Raw genomic sequence first — 14,673 nt, forward strand, 5'->3', positions numbered from 1 at the left:
GTGGCAAAAATCGCTCTGACTAGTGAGCCGCGCGCCAACCGTCCCCGTTTCGCCCAATGAGAGCCCGGCTCTCATTTTACCCTCCCTCGCCTTTCCCACCCAAACTCGGCGCTGATTGGTCCCTGCGTCGCTTCTATCGCCGACGCTGATTGGTTGGGGATAGAGGGGCGGTTAATACAGTTGAGAAGGAGGAGGGCGTGGCGTGTGTTCGCCCCGCCCTTTCCTACACGCTCTCTTTTTGGCCACGCCCACCACGCACGGGGCCGAAGCCGGGCGGCGGAGGGAGCCAATCAGGAGGCGCGATACTGGCATGTGGCGCTGTGGCCTATAATCTAAGGGAGGCTGGTGGGTTTGCCTGAGGAAGAGGAGAGACACAGAGAGAGGGAGACTCCCCTTGTGTTTCCAGGCGCCTCTTCCTCCTCCTCCTCCCCCCCTCACGACCCAAAGGGGGCTTTCGGGGCTGACTGGACCGCCCTCTCCTTCCTTCCCTCCGCCTGGTATTCCTCCACTCCCCCTTTTCCCCTCTTCTCTCTTTCATTTGTTACCCCTTCCTCCTCTCCCTTGGATTTGGGACCCTCCCAACATTCCACTATTGAGACCCCCCATATTTGGACCCCCTTTCCCCCCAAAATTAAAACACGCCCCTAATCTGGGACCCCATTTTAATTAAAGTACCCCCATATTTGGGCCCTTTGCCCCCCAAAATTAAGGCACACCCCATATTTGGGCCCTTTGCCCCCATTAATTAGAATATACCCCTTATTTGGGCCCCATTTTATTAAAATGCACCCCCTATTTGAGCCTCCCCACAATTAAAACACACCTCTTATTAGGGCCCCTCTATTTTAATTAAATTATATCCCCAATTTGAGCCTCCCCCCAAAAAATTTTTAAAATACACCCCATATTTGGCCCCTATTGCCATTTAAAACACTCCCCATGTTTGACCCTCCCCATAATTAGAATATACCCCCTTATTTGGGCCCCATTCCAATTTAAACACTCCTCCTATTTGGGCTCCTCCTCCAAAAATCCCCATTAAAACACCCCTTTCCCTCAATTTGAACCCCATTTTCTCCATCCTGTTTGAAACGCACCCCAAATTTGGGCTCCTTGCCCCCCATAATTAAAATCTACCCCTTATTTGGGTCCCATCCCAATTAAAATAGACCTCTTAGTTGGGCCTCATCCCAATTAAAATAGACCCCATATTTGACCTCCTTCCCCCCATCCAAATTAAGACCCCCCCCCAAATTTGGGTCCCTTTCCCTCTGAGGCAGCCTCTCTCCCTCCTTTGGCTGCTCTCCATTCATTAAAAGAGGAGCACCCGCCCCACAATCCCCCTTTTCTTCCGTCCCTCGTGTGTCTCTTGGCTTCCATTGCCTCCTTCCTCCTTTCCTTCTACCTTCAAATCCTCATAGTCAGATACAATACATATATACATATATACCTTCCTTTCCTTCCCAACCAAGCCCCTTCCTTCTTTTGTAGGTCTCCTCGCTTGCTCGCTCGCTCGGGGTCTCCTCCAACCCATTGCCAGACAAAGCCTACCGATGGTGTGATTCCTGGGGAGCAGGTAAGACGATGGGTGCTTTATTCGTTTTGTATGTTGTGCTTAACCGTTTAAACTTTACGCAGCGCTTCTGGGACGTCGGACGACAAGGAGAAAGGTGGGACATAGAAGGAATATAGTGATAATGATAACAGTGTTCTTGTTCATGATTCATTCCCTGCACTTCCTTCTATTCTCCCCGATGGAGGAGGAAGGGTTTTTGTGTGTGTCCTTTGGCCTTTGGGTGCTCAAAGGGCCTGTTTAAACACTGGGTGTGATGATGATGATGATGATGATGATGATGGTGTGTTGCACATGTGACTGAAACACAACATGGGGAGGGAAGGGAGGCTATTGTTTCTGCGCACTAGAAACCCAATGAAACAATCTCTTTACATTTTGTTCCTAGTTCACTCCATGGACTGAATGACCCGAAGGATTGGTTTGTTTGTTTGTTTGTTTGTTTATAAACCAGAATGAGAAGGATGTGCTTCGATGTCGGAGAACATGTGGGTGAAACTTTATACACAAACACACAAAAATAGGTTAACCTTGTTGGTTTGTTACATGTTTTTGTTTTGCTGCAGATCTCTGCCCTTTTGGTGTTTATCACAACAAAGTGGAGTGGCATGTAAACCCACGGAGGAAATGACAGCACTATTGTGCGCACAATGTGTAAAGACATAAGATTTGTATTTTTGGGGAGTGTGTGGGTTAGGAGTGAGTAAAGATTGCACCTGGGTGGACTTTGGAAATGCCTCAAGCTTAGTGGGGTTTCCCCATTTCCCCCATTTCCTTTTCTCCTTAGAAGTGCAAATGTGTTTTGTGTGTTTGTTTATGAAAGAAGCCAGATAAGATTGCTTTTAGGAGAGGGTTTTAACCTGTGTCCTGTTTTGTGAATGAATTGGGAGTAGATCTGTGATTGCATCCAGAGGAAATAGTCTTTTTAAAATCAGAGGATATGTTATTTAATAAAGAAAACTATACACCAGTCGATGAAGTCAGTGTTAGTTTGTGATTTTTTTCTTTCTTGTGTAACTATCTTTGTCCAATTCTTTTTATTTGTAGCTGGGAGGACAGAGAGGGCAAGGTTTAAACCTTGAATTCTGGAACAGATAGAGAAGTTGGCTGTGTGAAAACAAAATGGTTCATTCATCCATTGAAGCATGTGGTTGAGTCGGGTTTGTTTTTGAGCACGTTCTGCTGTTTCTTGTACTCTGCTTGACTGACTTTGCTTGGGCAGTTTATCCTTTACTACCTGGTCATAGCACTTTAAAGTAAGTAAACGTCCCACTCACCTGCGTTTTATCCATGGGTTTCTTTCCCAATCTGCTTTGTTGGTGTACAGTGAAACTCAACTCAAGAAGTTGGCTTTTGTCTCTGAAAGTGGATGTCACAACGTAGTAGTATATGTACTGTTTAGTAACAACAAAGCCTGAATACGATGGTGTGATGATCCCAGGGCCAGTCATTACAGATGTGAGTGTTCATTCACATACCTTACAGAATTGTACAATGGTGGTGTATGTGACTCTTGTTGGCAGCATTTAATTTAACCCTAGCTATGGGCATAGCCAGATGCTATACATACCTCACAACACTCCTGGTGTGCTTTTGTGTGCATAGACTGCTTTTGTCAGATGTGGGGAGCCTGGTAAGGGCTGAGGAAAATCCTATCTGTGTGGCTTCATTTAAAAAACAACACAAAACCCTGATTAAAATGAATCACATCTTTCTTTTCCTTCCCTATAATTTATTTGCCAGGGTTGGTTCCTTGCTTTTAGTGACTTGTTGTGAGTGGCAAAGGATGGCTTTGCTAATCTATTAGTTGGTAGGATTGAAGGAAACACAGGGAGAGAGCCATACAGTGCCTAGGATGGAGATCCTATTGTTCACTTACTCATAGTTGGGGCCATGCTTGCCAACAGAGGAATGCAGCTCTTTCCCCCTCTGCCCACCCTTGCTTTTTAGCTCTATTGCTTCCATCTTCACAAGGTTAGAAAGAGGGGCATTCAAGGTGAATATGAATAGAAACCCAAATCCTATTTTTTCTCTTTCCCTTGCTTTTTCTTAGGCTGTTCATTGGTTATAGCTGAGCTGGACCTCCGTTTGTGGTTTCTCAGGCTGCAATCCTGTGGTCTCCTTGAAGTTTCTTGCTGGAGCACTCTAAGGTTTCTATCCCATTGTTAACTGCTTTAGTTGGTGGGATTATATCCTGTGTTTTTACTCCTTTGTATAAATATACAGTTGGCCCTCCACATTTGCAGCTTTTCTGGATTTGGTTATTTGCAATTTTGATGACTATGTTCTCTCTAGGAATCTCTTGCTCCTCAAGCCCAGCTCTGCCAGAGGTTCATCATAGACTTGTGCTGGAGAGCCTAGACATCTCTAGACAAAACACTTCTCTGGGCATTTTGTGGGTCCTTCAGCATGGTTCTGCGATCAGCTTTTGGCAGATGTCGACCATAGAGTCGTACTGGAGGACGCTGACGTTTCTAGAGAGGTGTTCTCTTAGGTAGAAGGAATAGTGTTTTTTTTAATTTGGGGTTTTTCCACATTCATGGGGGTGCTGTGCCTCTCAGCCCAGGGAATGTGAAGGAACCAGAGACTAGGACCCGGAGCAATGGATGCAAGCTCCAGGAAAAGAGATTCCAGCTCAACATGAGGAGGAACTTCCTGACAGTAAGGGCTGTTCGACAGTGGAAGAAACTCCTTCCTCGAAGTGTAGTGGGGTCTCCTTCCTTGGAGGTCTTTAAGCAGAGGCTGGATGGCCATCTATTGGGGATGCTTTGATTTAGATTTCCTGTATGGCAGAATGGGGTTGGACTGGATGGCCCTTGCGGTCTCTTCCAACTCTACGATTCTATGATTCTATAATTCTATGAACCGTTGTACATGTAAGTACACAAACTAAGCCCTAGGTAGTACTTGGATCAGCCCTAGCTAGTACTTAGATGGAAGACAACCAATGTATCAGATGCTATAAGCTATATTTCAGGGGAAGGAACTGACAAAACCACCTAAGTATTAATAGCCTGAGTAAACTCTATGAAATTCATGGGGTCACCATAAGTCAAGCAGTGGCTTGAAGGGATACAAACACACACACACAATTCATAATGACCTTCTTCCTACCAGCTTTGAACCTCTTGAAACAGTTCCAGGGCCCTGACGGCTGATCGGGGACTTTAATATTAGTTTCAGATCTTTGGCTCTGAATCTCGACCCAGTGTGCAAGTTCAGAACAGGCAAAAGGAGCATTTTTGGTTCAGTCTTACGGTAGGATCTCTTGTTCTAAGGGCCCAAAGTGAACCTGGACGACTTTAGAAAGGGCTCAGACAAATTCATAGAGAAGTTCCATCAAAGCTATCCATGGCTTGGTGGCTATATAGGCATACTCCTGTTTGCAAAGCTTCTGACAAACAAGTTTGTTTTTGCAAAGTCTTTTGACACCTCCCAAGTCTCTTCAGAGGACATTATCCATTGTGTAGTTGGAAGGTTTTTTAAGCCACATTGGGGGAAATGATGGAGGGATGGAGAAGCACAGCTTTTGACCAGGTTGCAGAAGTGTGTCTGCGGTAAATAGTACAATAAAGCTTGAACTGGGAAAGAGTGGGATTCTGCTCTGGCTGATCCTAGGCTGTGGCTGCCAGCCTATAAAAGTCAAACTAAACAGCAACTGCCTCTAGCTCCCTTACTGACTATTCATGAATTGCAGGACAGAGAGAAAAGAAGAAAGCTGTGATAAACCTGTGTCACTAGGCATCCCCAGTGTGTCAAAGAAATGTAGATCTGTTAAGTTTGGCCAGCAACATGGAAATAAGCAGAAAAGTGGAATCTGGTGAAGGGCAAAAAATCCCTTATCTGGATGCACTTTGCTTCAAAGCAGTCTTTAGAAGGTTCAAAATGTTCTTATTTCCTTATGCAAGGCCTACCTGACTTGGTTATTTCATGTCAGATGTGAGTACTGTTAGTTTTGGATAAAGAGTTTGCTGAAACACGTTAAATTCATCTTCCTTTTTCATAGAATCATAGAGTTGGAAGAGACCCCAAGGACCATCCAGTCCAGCCTTTTTCTTCCATGCAGGAACTTTCAATCGAAGCACTCCCAACGGATGGCCATCCAGCCTCTGGGTTTTTGAGTAGAGTTGATCTATGTTCAGTTTTGTGTGGGTGTCTAGTATGAAATTGTTCACAACATATGCTAAGGTTACTAGCAAGAATGCATATATGTAGGTCCTTCTAGTTAAGGCATAACTAGTCTGTCTTAAATGAACCTGAATGTGCACTCTTTATAAAATGTAAGAAGCCATCAACCTGATTGAATGAGGAAGACTAAAATCAGCAGCCTTTAGCCTAAGATCCCATGACTAGTTGGCTCACCGGAAATTGCCCTTTCATCTACCAAAGCCTTGCCTTCTGCAGTCCTGTTGTTTATAGAAAACTGAAGAATGAAAAAGTTGACTTCTCTCAGTTAGCTTTTGTCTCCCAATGTATTCCTTTAACCTCCAAACATTCTTGGCATTTCTTTGCATCTAAGTTTTCTCTGCTGAGGCCCTTGGCAATGTATGACAAATATTAACTACCGTAATCTCCTCCTAATGAAATTCCAGCGATGCTTCTCTAGTAACCAGATTCTTTTTGGCTTCCAGTTCACAACACTTTATGTTTTCTGCTCCACTTCTCTCTCTGGCTTAGTTCTTGATCAGCACTTTATTCATTGGAATGCTACTGTAAGATGTGGTCTTGCCAAGAAATAGGTTAGTAATGTATGCAAATATATGTCTGTGTTTCACTGGAAACTGTTTTTTTATGGTTGGTATTTTGATAATGAGCACCATCAAGAGTTTGTATTTTGATTTTAAATTACCCCGTCGTGTCTGTTGACTCCATTAGTTAACTTCAGAGGCTCAGCCTGGATTTCTCAAATGCAATATCTAAATGTGTGACACGCCGAGAGTCAGGAGGATATAAGAACATGAACTGCTTTGCTGGATTGGATCAAAGACCATCTGCTCCACCACTTTCTTGCCCCAATGGTCAGCCAGATGTTTCTGGAGGGAGCTTTCCTCAGTTTGTTTCTATCATCTCTTTCTCTGAGAGAATATTCTTTTTAAATGTACAGGAGGAAGTTAACTATCGTGACTTATGGCCATTGATTGATCTATCCTTTAGGGGTAGAAAGAAAGATAAAATGTAATTGACTGCATACAATTTAAGAAGATGAGGATGTCACACACTAAGTGGCGACACTAGAACAATAATACAACAATTTCACCTCTTCTCTTCTGCACACTTCTGGCTCAAGCCATACATACTTCTATAAAATGGAGCAGTAACACATCTGCTCTCAAAATGAAAATGATTGGAAGATGTCCAAGTAGGAATGAGTCTTAGATGTCTTGGAGTTCCCAGATGAAATTCTGAAGTCCTTGAAATATATGTACTATTAAGGATGCTGATGTTCCTTTTATCGATCTGCTAATGTAGGAGAACCTCTGAACAGCCTATGTTTCCATTTCTCAGACTGGACGGAGATTTAGTAACTTGTCTGACTATTGTCATATTAAACGATAGTCAGGGAAGGAAGAGACTGTGTCTGTTATTTTGAGCACATTTTTGGAGGAAAGGCAGCATAAACATGTAATAACATAGAAATATATTGGAAATAGAAGTAAAGTCATGGCCAGCTGCATCATCATCATAGTCGTCATCATTATTGCTATCATTATTGTTGTTATTGTCACATTTATATAGCATCACTAGTGTATATTGCTTGCACTATGTGCTCTCTAAGGGATGCTGTGGCTTGGTGGTTAAGATGCCAGTTCTGACGATCAGAGGTTTGGCAGTTTGAGGCCCGAGGGCCGCATGATGGGGTGAGCTCCTGTCACTAGTCCCAGCTTCTGCCAACCAGTCCCAAAGCATGTAAATGCAAGTAGAGAACTGAGTACCACTTTGGTGGGAAGGTAACAGCGTTCAGTGCAGTCATGCTTGCCACATGACCACCGGATTTGCCTTCGGACAATGCTGGCTCTTGGGCTTAGTAACGGAGATGAGCACCAGCCCCGACAGTTGGTTGCGACTAGACATTCATGTCACATTCATGTCAAGGGCCTACCTGTACCTCTATGTGCTCTCTCTAGGATACGGAAAAACAAGCATCATTAGATGTTCAGAGATGATAAGTGAATTTACCAATGCACTTTGGAACAAGGACAGTCCTCCCTAGTCTTTCCTCATTCTTCTTGCTTTCTCTGTGCAACTTGAATGCAGTGGGGGCTTTGCTTTCCAATCATCATTGTTATTTTTTGTAAGGGTAATCTCCTATGTCTTTAAAGGAAGAATTTTCTTTCAGGGCTTTTGTGCCTGGGATCTCAACAATATATCATACCATAGTTTTGAAGGTAGCCTGACAGTGAGAGAACGCTGTTCGGAAATTGTGGATTCTGGTTCCCTCCTCACTGAAGCTGAGACATGAATGGTGGGCTCCTTAAAGCCTTCTCACTCAATTCAAACAGCATTAAGACCTTTGGTGGAGTATTCCTCTTTTTTATTCGCTGTTGCACTTCATTCCCTTGTGCTTGTCTCCTTGCTCCTATGGGAGTGAGCAGTTGAGCTATATATAAGGAGCAGACTATGGCTATTCAGAGTTCATGAGTGGGGCTTAAAGAGCCCTTTGTGCTTTGGCTTTCCTGGGAGAGAAAAGCTGGAATACATAACAGCCAGGGGTTGGATGGGAGATGTAGTCCCCATGCATTGATTGTGTAAAACAGCCCTTCTCCTTTTAGAAAGAAGCAGAGTGAGGCCTGCTCTTGTGTGGTCTGGCGTTCTGGCTTTCTTCTCCATGGTCCCCGTTCTGTTCTTCATTAGCCTTGCTGTTCGCAGTTCTGACGTTGTGCTTAAAGTATAATATTTTTCTGGAACACATACAGGTTTTAATTTTACGGATTTTAAAACAAGACTACAGGGGACCAATGAAGCCTTGCCCTGCTGCGGCGCACCTTCACTTTTAAATAGTGCAGTTTACGTAGCCGCGCTTGCTCTCTCTTGTTTTGCCACGGCTCCTTTCCACCTAGAGGTTATGTGCCAAGGCTGAGCATCTTGCATGGGAGGTGGGAAACAGTTCTGAAAGCAGATGTGCATTTCATTTTGAGGACAGCAGGTTTGTATAAAGTCGCCCAACTGTAAGGGTCCTATTTATTTTATAACCATATGCAGGGAATCAGTTATGCGTGCTTCACCCAACTTACCCATATTGATGGGGAAGGCCTGTGGAGGAAGTCTAACCATGTTCAAGGGAATATAGTTAAAGTGTGTTCTTGATCGTGTGGAAATTTCAGGTAGATGTTAAAGCTTTTTGGTAATCTTTCCTGTCAACATGCAGAGATTAGGGAGTATATAAGCGGTATATAAATTATTATTATTATTATTATTATTATTATTATTATTATATGTATAGACTCGGTAACAGAGGGAAAAATCACCGTATGAAGTCTAGTATGGCTTCCTCTGACTTGCTCTCCAAGGTCTCAGCTGCTACTTGAGATTGCAAAGGTTGGACCTAGGTCCAAAGTGTGCACTGTGCCAATGAGGTATGACTTCTTAGCATTTCTAATAGCCCTGGTCCATCAAGCCACACATTCTCAACTCTGTCTACAGCTCTTCAGGGTTTTGGACGGAGAACCAGCATGGTGTAGTCGTGGTTTGAGTGTCAGACTCTGGAGATCAGGGTTCAAATCCCAGCTTGGCCATGGTAAGCCCACTGAGTGACCCTGGGCAAGTCACATTCTCTCATCCTCAGAGGTGACAATAGCAAATCACCTCTGAAGAAACTTGCCAAGCAAACTCCAAGATAGGTTTACCTTAAGGTCTCCATAAGCCTGAAATGACTTGAAGATACACAATGACTGAAGCCCATGTGGCTTCAGATCTTGGTTGCTTGCAGTTGCATTCAGCCTTTTTTTGGCCTAGAGAGTTTGAAAATGTACCTCAATTTAATCTTGATGGCATACTCTTCCTTTGTGTTCCTGCAGAGGTCACCTAACTAACTAACTTGTTTTTTAAGCCTTAGGACATTGAACTGATTTGGTATTATGAGATTAAACCAAATTATTTATGGGCCTTTTTGGGGAATGGATTGATAGAAACCACCTGCCTTCTCTGCTTTGAAATTCATAGAACACAGTAATGATTCTTATCTTTCTAATGAGGATGGAGCTGAATCTTCAGCTTTATATTTTTTAGCTTGCATAGTGTGTATGTGTTTGGTGTGTCTTATGTGTGTGTCTATACATACATACATACACACATACATATATATGTGTAGCATGTGTGTGTGTTTTGGTAGGCTCTAATATCGATGGTCTCATCTGATTAGCAATTTCTGCCTGGAAAGTGGCCAGCTGTGATCTTTGTTTGCTATATTTGAATCCTCTAATTTTGACGATGAACCTTTTATTCCTTCCTTGGGGCCAAACAAATTGGGGAAGGGGAGGATTTAATTCTTCTGGGAGGCACAGAAGGCTCCAATATTGAACGAGAATCCCACGACACGCGATTGACAATGTGTTGGGTTTTTCCTTTTGACAGATGGGGAAGTTTTAGGAGAGATGTGTGGAATTTTTGCTTTCTTGTGTGGTTAAAAGCATTGGGGGCTTGAGGGAGGGGAGCATCCTTTGTTTCTAAAACAAACCACATTAGAAACTAGTTCAGCTAGAATCCGAAGCACTTCTAATAGCATTCTTTGAGTCGGTGAGGGTGAGCAAGTGGACAGAAAGGGGAGGCTGGAATGTCAAGATGTGGACCCAATACAATGCTAATATTTGCGATCTGTGGGGAGAGCTTTCTGTTTGTCATGGTTTAAGCTTAGCAGCTGGATTCTACCCAGTTTCTAGGGAAGTTGGCGCCTCTCTTGCCTTCATCTGCTTTACTTCACAGAAAGAAAATGGCTAGTCTGTGTTTGCTTGTTACTAGAGTTAAAAACACTTTTCAAACCTATTTCTTTTCCAGCCAATTTAAAAGTAGCTTTCAAGTTTTCTCCGAAGTCTGCTTCCTTAAGCTTAACCCGAAGAACAGGAGCTTTACCTTTGCAGAAGACCAAATTCCACTTTTTCTCTTTCCCTGTTCAGATATCTTAAATTCCACCTATTTCTTGCTGCAATGCTTTGCATTGATCATCCATGGCTATTGCCTGTGACTCTGGGTGATCTCTCTTATCATGGAGGTGACCCAAGGCTTCTTGATAGCATTGCTGGATTGAATTTGGAATACTCTTAGCTGTTTTAGTAACCTTGGACTTTCTAGCACTGACCCCTTCCTTAGGTGCCAGATGGTAACTCAAACTCTTGTTTTTAGTGGCTATCAATCTGTCCCTTCACCGTTGACTCACTTTCCCCTCGTAGATCACCACTACCACTATTGAGGTCTGGCCAGTGTGGTGTAGTGGTTTTTGAGCATAAGACTACAACTCCGGAGACCAAAGTTCGAATCCCCACTTAGCCATGGAACCCTGCTGGCACCTTTGGACAAGTCATTCTCTCAGCCTCAAAGGAAGACAGCAGCAAAACCCCTCTGAACAAATCTTGTCAAGCAAACTCAATGATAAGTTCGCTTTCGGGTCGCCATAAGTTGTAAGCAACCTGAAGGCACAGAGCAACAAAAACACACATTTGAGACATCTGCAGTACACAACTAAGTTGTGTTATTTGAAGTGAAAATATTTACATGGATGTAGAATGGCTGTTTGTTTCGAACATGTATTCTTTTAGTCAAACACATTTCTTAGCTGTGGTTAAGGTTAAAAAATCTGTAGGGTGGAATTCCCATAATCTGGGGCATTGTCACTAGAATATAGGGTTCTTTTGCCTGCCTATGGCCCTATACAGACAGCCAAAATAAAGCTGCTTCGAGTCACTTTGGAGGTATGGTGTTTCAATGATGCATGCATCCTAAGAGTCTGGAAACTGCACCAAAGCTGCACTCCAGTGCTTAGGAGTGGAGTGTGGCTTTGGTGCGGCTTCTGAACTCTTAGTACTCATGCATCATTGAAACACCATACCTCCAAAGTGACTCGAAGAAGCTTTATTTTGGCTGTCTGTATCAGGCCTTTATTAGTCTTTCTTTCCTTCCATCCCTTTTCACTTGCTGTGCTTTGTTGTAGTGTGTATTTTTATCACTGTTAAGAGTGATTTTAAAGTAAACCGTGATATTAGACGGTAGCTTGCTGCCAAAGCCTGCCCACACATCCCACAGGATTATTCGGTTGCTTCTGAATAGTTTAAATCTCTGGAGATTTACTGAACAGGAGAGGATTTCTTGGCCTATTTGGGAGTTGTGTGTCTGCATTTTCCCTTTCATGCGCGCTGAGGCTGCACTACAAAGAGACCTTTCAAGAAGAGCTCTGTGATGAAACCCGTGTGGTGTTTGCATGCGTTTTGTTTTCCTGCCCATTAAAATAAAGTAACCTCCCTGTTGTTGTTGACAGCCTGGAATCTGAAAGTTGCTCTTCTTGAGTGTGGAGCAGGTAGGTTTTCAATTGCAGGAGAAGAGTATCAGCTATGTCATGGATGACAAAAGGCTTTCCTTCCCACAAGAAAGAGCCTGAGATTTCAAAAGGACAGTAGCCGGAAGGATAAAGACAGCAAAGTACTCTCTGTCACACTATATATGCGACTGATGCAGTGATTTGATTTCCCCATGAATTTAGGCCTGTTTGATTCGTCTCTTGTCAAGATGGCCTTCAAATGGCGCCTCTGCTTTTTCCTGAGCGAGGAGCCCCTTTAAACCCTTGGAAAACAGACCCGCACCTCCTTTTGATGCGATTCCAGCCTTCGATCCAATCTTTTGAAACCTTTAGAGGCTTCAAAGGGGAGGCAGCTAGTGCCAGAGGGCACACAGATCTCTGACATCTCAGGAAGATGTTGGGTCACTGGAACACTGTGAGGAAGGGAGGCTTGGCTACTCTTCGGAGTAGCCTTGCCATAAAACCTGCCACACAAAAAAGAGCCTCACAGCCATCACTGAGGTAGGAGAATGATTGCCCCCCCTTATTCACGTTCCTAAAGCACATTGCCAGCTTCCTTTGCTGAGGATCTGCTTTGTTCGGAATGGGTGACTAGCCTCTGTTTTCTAGGTGGCCCAATGGTTACAAAGGTAGGTGGGTCAGTTTTCTGTCCCCTGGGACCGAATGTGACTGTGGGTTACATTAGTCCCGTGATGCATTAAGTAAATAAGAAATGTCCAGGCTGTTTTATTTTTATGGCAGCAGAGGGTGCTGGGGTGCTGCGTTTCTGCCACTTCAAGCCTCACAGACCGGAAACGCCAGAGGAATACAGTTGATTAGCTAGTAAACTCATATTGGCTTATTGCATTACAGTCTTAAAGCAAGGCTAGGTTGTTTTAACTGCTGTGGCTGCCTCCTGCTGCATTCTGGGACTTGTAGTTTAGGAAGGGGCATTTAGAATATTCAGCTAGAGAACTCCTAAGCCTCACTGAACTACAAACCCCAAAATGCAACAGGAGGCAGCTAGAGCAGTTAAAGCGACCTAGCTTTATTTAAGAATGTAATGCAATAAGGTCCATAGCTAGATCAATTTGTGGAAGAGGTGGAAAACCTCTTACGGTGTGTGGTACGAAAGTTCAACTAGGCCAGTGGTTCCCAACCTTCCTAATGCCACGACCCTTTAATACAGTTCCTCATGTTGTGGTGACGGGGTCCCGACCCACAGGTTGGGAACCACTGAACTAGGCAGACGTATTGACTGCAACCTAATTAGTTAAAGGTATGGTCAGCTTTGTTACTGAGAAGTATAAGGTCACCACTGGTAAATACTAACCATGATATTAGTATGCAGAGAGATCTTGAAGCACCTTTGAGGCTGACTAAAGAAAGAAGTTGGCAGCATGAGCTTTCATAGACTTCAGTCTCCTTCTTCTAATGCATTTGGACTAACCAAGATATTTATTGCTATGCAAAAAGGAAGGATTAACGTTAACTAGTGTTAAAAGGGAATGTACCTTCTCAGCCCTACTTGGATACAGAGAGAAAAAGGTCGGTAAGACCTTTCCCCCAAGAGTCAGTTATAATGTATTAGTGATGTGTTGGGAGTGATAGATATCACATGCTGGATGGGAAATGAGACTCAAGTAAATGCATTCTAATGCACCTTGGTTTGGCTGTCGTACAACAAAGAACTTAGAGCCTAGCGATTTGTCAGAGGTTTCCTGTGTCCAGGGAGTCCTTTCCATGCTAAGCCATCTGTTTAGGACTAGCGCTCCAACTTTGAAATTCACATGCAATACTGTACTATTCCAGGACATGTATCCGGTTCACACAGAACACTGGGCAGACTTTGTGACAGTACCTTAGAACCACAGTATTGCAAAATGACTGAACACCGTAAGAGAATATTTGAGCAACAGACATCCTTTCCATTGTTGAAACCTGCCCCTCATTGCTGCTTTTCTCACTGTGATGTTTTTTGACAAGCTTTTGAGGAACCCTGGGGTACTATGATGACTCTAACTTGCCTCTTGTCCTCGTATGGGATGATATCAGAAGCATGGGGCTTTGAATTAGATTGGTGTACAAGAGCCTGCGTTTCCTATTTCTGCTTCCATCTTCTTTTGTATCAGAAGATGGTGACTTGCTATCTAAAGGCCTCTAACTGTCAATACTGTCCATCCAGGCTGTACAAACAAAGTATTGTTACACTGCCACTTCAAACCTCTGTGAGGACTATGAATAGATGTCTGTGCTGTACACACTGTAGATATTATTATTGATTGACTTTTCTGCCTCCCTGTTTGTGCAAGTGGTATTGACACTACTTCACTTGCCTCCTTGCTTTTAAAACGTGTAATTTGAGAAAGCTTAGGAACACTGATTTAGTAGCATGCGTAATAATACTGCGCACTGCATAAAATCTGGTGATCATGGTAATGTTTCAACAGCTTCTTTCACAGCGAAGATCCTCATCAGTTTTAAGGAGCTGTTTTCGAGCCTGTTCTTATCCCGAGAACCAGCGCTGGAGTGTTCGCATAGTTTTACTTTGCACATATGAGTGTGTCTGGATGGCAATAACAAACGTCCTCTGAAGAAACGTGCCAAGAAAAGCCTG

The 14,673-nt window shown here is 43.5% G+C and overlaps 1 protein-coding gene across 14 annotated transcripts in view; it reads left to right on the forward strand.

Annotated features, from left to right (window-relative positions):
* Window positions 1–362: 362 nt before the first annotated feature.
* The window catches only part of RERE (arginine-glutamic acid dipeptide repeats), a 339,495-nt gene continuing 325,184 nt past the window's right edge, over window positions 363–14,673 (forward strand). For 6 of the 14 annotated variants that reach the window (XM_042479835.1, XM_042479832.1, XM_042479828.1 and 3 more), the window contains exons 1-2: window positions 368–497; window positions 1,492–1,576. The gene's annotated coding sequence lies outside the window, so the exon portion shown is untranslated. Of the gene's footprint in view, window positions 1,577–3,704; window positions 3,724–14,673 lie in introns of those variants that run through there. The other 8 variants (XM_042479823.1, XM_042479830.1, XM_042479829.1 and 5 more) reach the window with 4 other exon arrangements.

The sequence above is a fragment of the Sceloporus undulatus genome, chromosome 7 (genome assembly GCF_019175285.1).
Source record: "Sceloporus undulatus isolate JIND9_A2432 ecotype Alabama chromosome 7, SceUnd_v1.1, whole genome shotgun sequence".
Taxonomy (NCBI): domain Eukaryota; kingdom Metazoa; phylum Chordata; class Lepidosauria; order Squamata; family Phrynosomatidae; genus Sceloporus; species Sceloporus undulatus.